Below are 7,707 nucleotides of genomic sequence, written 5' to 3' on the forward strand. Positions count from 1 at the left end.
CAGAAAATAAAAGCCCAGGAACGGATGGCTTCACAGGGGAGTTTTACCGAACATTCAATAAAGAACTAACACCCATTCTACTCAAACTATTTGAAAAAAAATCAAGAAGAAGAAAGACTTCCAAACTCGTTTTATGACGGGAGCATAATTCTAATTCCAAAACCAAAAAAGACACTACAAAGACAGAATTCTGCAAGCCAATATTCCTGATGAACATAGAGGCCAAAATCCTGAACAAAATACTAGCGAATCAGATCCAGCAATACACCAAAAAAATTATTCACCATGACCAAATAGGATTTATCCCAGGGATGCAAGGCTGGTACAATATTCGAAAATCAATAAACGTGATACACCACATAAACAAAATGAAGAATAAAAACCACATGATCACATGAATAGATGCCGAAAAAGCCTTTGACAAAATAGAGCATCCATTTCTGATAAAAACGCTCAGCAATGTGGGAATAGAGGGATCATATCTAGACATAATAAAGGCCATATATGAAAGACTTACAGCCAACATCATACTCAATGGGCAAAAAATAAAAGCATTCCCTTAAGAACAGGAACAAGGCAAGGATGTCCACTTTCGCCACTCTTATTTAACATAGTACTGGAAGTCTTAGCCACAGCAATCAGACAGGAAGAAAAAAATAAAAGAGATCCAAATTGGAAAGGAGGAAGTGAAACTGTCCTTATTTGCAGATGACATGATGCTATATTTAGAAAACCCCAAATACTCCATGAAAAATTTACTAGACTTAATAAATAAATTTGGCAAAGTAGCAGGGAACAAAATTAACATCAAGAAAGCGATGACATTCTTATACACCAAGGATGAACTCACAGAAGGAGAAACTAAGTAAACAATCCCATTTACCATTGTGGCAAAAAAATTAAGATACCTAGGAATAAACTTAACCAAAGAAATAAAAGAACTATTTGCAGAAATCTACAGGTCATTGAAAAAAAAAGAAATAGAGGAAGATATAAAAAAGTGGAAGCACATACCATGTTCATGGATTGGGAGAATTAACATCATTAAAATGTCTATATTGCTCAAAGCAATCTATAGATTTAACGCAATCCCCATCAAAATACCAAAGGCATACTTCACAGAATTAGAACAAGTACTTAAAAAGTGCATATGGAACCAAAATGACCTTGAATAGCCATAGCAATCTTGAAAAGGAAGAACAAGGGTGGAGGGATCACATTACCAGATTTCACCTTATACTACAAAGCCACCGTAATCAAAACAGCCTGGTACTGACACAAGAACAGGCATATAGACCAGTGGAACAGAACAGAGAACCCAGAAATGGACCCAAGGCAATATGCTCAATTAATATTTGACAAAGGTGGCAAGAGCATACAGTGAAGTAAGGACAGCCTCTTTAATAAATGGGGCAGGGAAAATTGGACAGCTACTTGCAGAAAAATGAAACTAGACCATCAACTTACACCCTACACAAGAATAAACTCAAAATGGAAAAAAGACTTAAATTTGAGTCATAAATCCATAAAAATCCTAGAACAAACTGTAGACAACAAAATTTCAGACATTTTACAAAGCAGAATTTTCACTGATACATCACCTAAGGCAATAGAAACAATGGAGGAAATGAACACATGGGACTACATCAAACTCAAAAGCTTCTGCACAGCAAAAGATATAATCAACAAAATAGAAAGGCTAGCCACTGTATGGGAGAGCATAATTGCCAATGGTATATCAGATTAGGGGTTAATTTCCAATATATATAGAGTGCTCATACAACTCCACAAAAGGAAGACAAAGAACCCAATTAAAAAATGGGCAGAGGAGCTAAATAGACACCTCTCCAAACATGACATACAAATGGCCAATGTCCATATGAGGAAATGCTCAACATCACTAATCATTAGAGAGATGCAAATTTAAACAACAATGAGGTATCACCTCATACCTGTCAGAATGGCTGCCATCAAGAAATCATGAAACAACAAGTGTAGGTGAGGGTATGGAGAAAAGGGGACTCTACTACACTGCTGGTGGGAATGCAGACTGGTGCAGCCACTATGTAAAACAATATGGTTGTACCTCAAAAAATTAAAAATTGAACTTCTATTTGACCCAGTGATCCCACTTCTAGGAATATACCGTAAGAAGCCTGAAACACCAATCAGAAAGAATATATGTACCCCAGTGTTTGTATCAGCACTATTTTCAATAGCTAAGATCTGGAAACAGTCCAAGTGTCCATCAGTAGATGACTGGATAAAAAAGCTGTTGTACATATACACAATGGAGTATTATGCAGCTGTAGAAAAGAAAGATCTCTTATCCTTTGAGACTACATGGAGGGACCTGGAAAGTATCATCCTAAGTCAAACAAGCCAACTGGAGAATGACAAGTATCATCTGATTTCACTTATTTGTGGAAAATAATGAACATAACAGTCTGATTAATTAATGGGGTATTCCCAGAGACATGGTCGTGTGGTACAGACTGAAAATCCTCAGAAGAGGGGGTGATGGGGGAGAGATAAACCACAGAATTTATATGTATGTATGCATGAACAGTGGACATGGACAACAAACTGGGGACAGGGCAGGGAGGGTGGGGGAGGGAGGAATCAGTGGGAGAAAAAGTAGCAACAACTGTAACAAAAATTAATAAATAATAAATAAATGAATAAATAAATTAAAAAGTTTATGGTTTAAAAAAGTAGAAAGGAAAAGAAAACCCAGAGCAACAAGAAGAAAGAAAATAGTAAAGATAAGAGTAGAAATAAATGACATGTATACCAAAAAATATTTCAAAGGATTAATGAAACAAAGAGCAGGTTTTTCATAAGGATAAACAAGATTGATGGATCCTTAGCTAGACTCACCAAGAAACAAAAAGAGAGAACCCAAATATACAAAATCAGATATGAAAGAGAAGTAACACCTGATAACACAAAAATACAAAAGAACAACTACCATGAACAATTATATGGCAACAAATAATTATACACCAATGATAAACTCACAGAAAGAGAAGCTAAGATAACAATCCCATATACCATTGCAGCAAAAAAAAATTAAGATACCTAGGAATAAACTTAACCAAAGAAATAAAAGACCTATTCACAGAAAACTACAAGTTATTAAAAATAAATAGAGAAAGATATAGAAAAATGGAAGCATATACCTTGATCATATTTGGGAAGAATTAACATCATTAAAATCTTCATACTACCCAAAGCAATCTGTAGATTCATTGCAATTCCCATCAAAATGCCAAGACATACTTCATAAAAATAGAACAAATCCTTCAAAAGTTCCTATGGAAGCAAAAAACCCCTTGAATAGCCATAGCAATCTTGAAAAAGAAGAACAAAGTAGGAGAGATCATATTACGAGATTTCATGTTATACTACACAGCCACTGTAATCAAAACAGCATGGTACTGGCACAAGAACAGGCATATGGACCAGTGGAACAAAACTGAACACTCAGAAATGGACCCAAGGCAATATGTTGTATTAAAATTTGATAACGGTGGCAAGAACATACAGTGGAATAAGGACAGCCTATTTAATAAATGGTGTTGGTAAAACTGGACAGCTACATGCAAAAAAATGAAACTAGACCATCAACTTACACCATACACAAGAATAAACTCAAAATGGAAAAAAGATTTAAATGTGACTCATGAATCCATAAAAATACTAGAAGAAAATGTAGGCAACAAAATTTCAGACATCATATGCAGCCGAGTTTTCACTGACACATCACCTAAGAAAACAGAAACAAAGGCGAAAATGAACACATGGGACTACATCAATCTCAAAAGCTTCCACACAGCAAAAGATACAATTATCTAAATGGAAAGGCAACCCACTGTATGGGAGAGCATAATTATCAATGTTATATCAGATAAGGGGTTAATTTCCAATATATATAGAGTGCTCATACATCTCAACAAAGGGAAGACAAAGAACCCATTTCAAAAATGGGCAGAGGAACTAAATAGACACCTCTCCAAACAGGACATAGAAATGGCTAAGAGACATATGAAGAAATGCTCAACATCACTAATCATCAGAGAGATGCAAATTAAATCAACAATGAGGTATTACCTCACAGGTGTCAGAATGGCCGCCATCAACAAATCATTAAATAACAAGTGTTGGTGAGGGTGTGGAGAAAAGGGGACTCTAGTACACTGCTGGTGGGAATGCAGACTGGTGCAGCCACTATGGAAAACAATATCGTGTTATCTCAAAACATTAAAAATTGAACTGCCATTGAACCCAGTGATCCCACTTCTAGGAGTATACCCTGAGAATCCTGAAACACCAATCAGAAAGAATATATTAACCCCCATGTTCGTGGCAGCACTATTTACAATAGCTAAGGTCTGAAAACAGCCCAAATGTCCATCAGTAGATGAATGGATAAAAAAGTTGTGGTTCATATACACAACAGAGTACTGTGCAGCTGTAAGAAAGAAAGATCTCTTATCCTTTGAGACGGCATGGAAGGATTTGGAAAGTATTATCTTAAGCAAAACAATCCAAACAGAGAAAGTCAAGTATCATATGATCTCACTTATTTGTGGAATATAATGAACATAGCAGTCTGAGGAAGGGGGGGGGCAGAGATGTGGACGTGATGTACAGACTTATGAACCCCAGAAAAGAAGGTTGTGGTGGAGAGATGAACCACAGAACTTATATGCATGTTTGCATCAACAATGGACATGGACAACAAAGCTGGGGACAGGGTGGGGAGGGAGGGCTAGGGGCGGAATTAGTGGGGGGAAAAGGAGAAACATTTGCAACAAAAAAAATTATCAATTATAAAAAATTAAAAATTATAAAATAGCAAAAAATAAAAAGTAAAAATCAATAAAGAAAAAAAGTAAAAAATAATTCAAAAAATTGAGGATAGTGTAAGGAGTCTTTGGGACAACTTCAAGTGTGCCAACATTCGCATCATATTGGTTCTTGAGGCAGAACAGAGAGAGCAAGAAATTGAAAAATTATTTGAAACGATAATGACAGATCCCTTCCCTAATTTGGTAAAGAAAACAGACATGTAAGTCCAGGAAGCACAGAGAGTCCCAGACAAGTTGAACCCAAAGAGGTCCACACCAAGACACATTGTCATCAAAATGCTAAAGGTTAAATACAAAGAGAGAATCTTAAAAGCAGTGAGAGAAAAGCAGTATGTTACCTACAAAGGAGCTCCCGTAAGACTTTCAGGTGATTTCTCCAAAGAAACTCGGCAGACCAGGAAGAAGTGGCAAGAGATATTCTAGGTGATGAAAAAAAAAGGTCCTACAACCAAGATTACTCTATCCGGCAAAGCTATTATTTAGAATCGATGGACATATCAAGAGTTTCCCAGACAAGAAAAAACTAAAGGAATTCATCTCCACCAAACCAGTGTTATATGAAATGTTGAAGGTTCTTGAAGGTGAAGAAGAACAAAAATATGAACAATTAAATGGCAATTAATACATATCTATCAACAATTGAATCTACAAACAAAATGAGCAAGCAGAATAGAAACAGACTCATAGATACAGAGAACTTTTTGTTGCTTGCCAGATGGGTGGGGGTTGGGGGAATGGGTGAAATAGTTGAAGGGATTAAGAGTACAAATTGGTTGTTAGATTGATGAAGCTCAAAGGGAGGGGGGCATGGAGGGTAGGGTGAAATAAACTAAAGAACTTCTATTTGTATATGCATAACCAATGGACACTGACCATAGTGTGAGAAAGGCAGGACGGGGCAGGAATCGGGAGAAGAGGATCAATGGGAAAAAAACGGGAGAAACATCTGTAATATATTCCACAATAAAAATGAGTTTAAAAATAAAGTTAGTATAAATCATGTTTTTTTAATTAATTTACTTATTTATTTTAAGTAGACATTATCCGATGAACTGTAGGGAACAAATTTATCAGCTGCAACCGTTTTTCTTTTCTGAAGTTGCGTAGTACAGTAAAGGTTTTAATGGTTTAAGGAGTTCAAGATGACATGCTATGGAGTCAGATAGAACTGAATTCAGGTTGTACTCCTTTACTTGTTTTCTGAATCCAACTAAGTCTATTTTCTATGTGTAAAATAGAGATAATGATACCTATGTGCCATGCTTTAGTGAGGCTTTTGAAGAACCATATCATATAACACTAGAGGTCACTTTAAAAATAAGTAACACCTGAAAGCACTCAAGTGAGAATTGTTGCTGCTGCTGCCAATGTTGTTCCTACCCATGTTCTTGTTATATACAGCAAATTATCCTGAAGCAGACAAGCACAATTCCGGAAGTAGATTTGAGGACAGGTTATATTTATGACAATGCATTATGGTATTTCTAAACCCCTTAGTATCAACTGACTGGTAAAAGCAGCTAAGAATTGAGCAACCTAAAGACTGAAGAGAAGTTTCAATGCAGTGTGGGTAGTAGGAAACGATTCAACAATGTGGATAATCTCATTGTGCTGTCAAGGGTCTTAAAAAAAAAAAAAAAGGATTTGAAAAGAGGTGAAGCAATTATAGCCTTTAAGAGCAACTTTTTTTTGGGTGGGAGGGTGCCTGGCCATATCACTCTATGTGATTTAAGTAAATCTTACCCCCATTAGATTCTTTGCACAATCGTGATAATCTCCAAGGACTCCTCTAGTCCTGCCATTTTATCAGCTGCTGACAATGAAGCATCCAAGATATTGATGGGCTGGAACTCATAAAGAGGACTGCTTATGTGAAAAAAAAATGTTTACTGTCTCAGTGAAACTAGTCAACACCCTAGTTCCTACCATGCAAATGAGTGTAAAATCCAGATTAGGAGAAACCTGTTTTCCCACAAGCTCAACCTATTTTTTCCATGCTATCTACCTCTTCCCTCAGTATCCCAGAGATTTTCAGTACACTGAATATGAAAAGAACATATGTAATCTACAAATATGCATACTCTTCACTCATTTAACAACAGGTGTTAGGCAGATTAAAAGTCCAAGACAAACATTTTAGTTGTAACTCTTTATAAAGCCCTTCTTAGTGCACTCAAGTTTTGCATTATCTCAAGCAAAGAACTCAATCAAAGTGACTTCATTTTCCCACTCAACTTTTCCCACTTTGAATAAGCAACATCTGGCTTGTGACCAAAAATAACAGTGTCTTAATTAGTCTGAGAAGTGGCTTTTCCACAAATTGCACTTTAAAAGCAAGTATTCCCTTTTGTTTCACTTTTTTTGGGGGGGGGGGTTTGAACTGTAATGTGGGTAATATAAAGATTGGCAAAAGCAGGTTTACAGTTGTGAGTGCATAAAGCAGTTTATTCTTGCATTGTTATTTATTAATTATTGTATATTTTTGTATTATTTGTGTTATTATTGTTGTTGCTATTTTGCATCTTTACTTAAGATTTATTGTTTACATAATGATGGCTGGTAATTTAACCTACTTTTGCATACTCCTGTATAACAGATTACTTTAGATACAGTCAAACCTTTAACAATATGGGTTTGAACAGTGCAGTTCCACATACACAGATATTTTTCAATAAACATACAGTCAACCCCCATATCCATGGTTTTTCATCCACGGATTTCCAAATGTGAATGTAATATACATTTTTCAATCATGGTGGGTTGAATTCTTGTATATTCAGGGCTGTGTGTGTGTGTGTGTGTGTGTGTGTGTGTGTGTCTTGCACCACTTTAT

This window comes from Molossus molossus, unplaced genomic scaffold, assembly GCF_014108415.1.
Source record: "Molossus molossus isolate mMolMol1 unplaced genomic scaffold, mMolMol1.p scaffold_m16_p_2, whole genome shotgun sequence".
Lineage (NCBI taxonomy): Eukaryota > Metazoa > Chordata > Mammalia > Chiroptera > Molossidae > Molossus > Molossus molossus.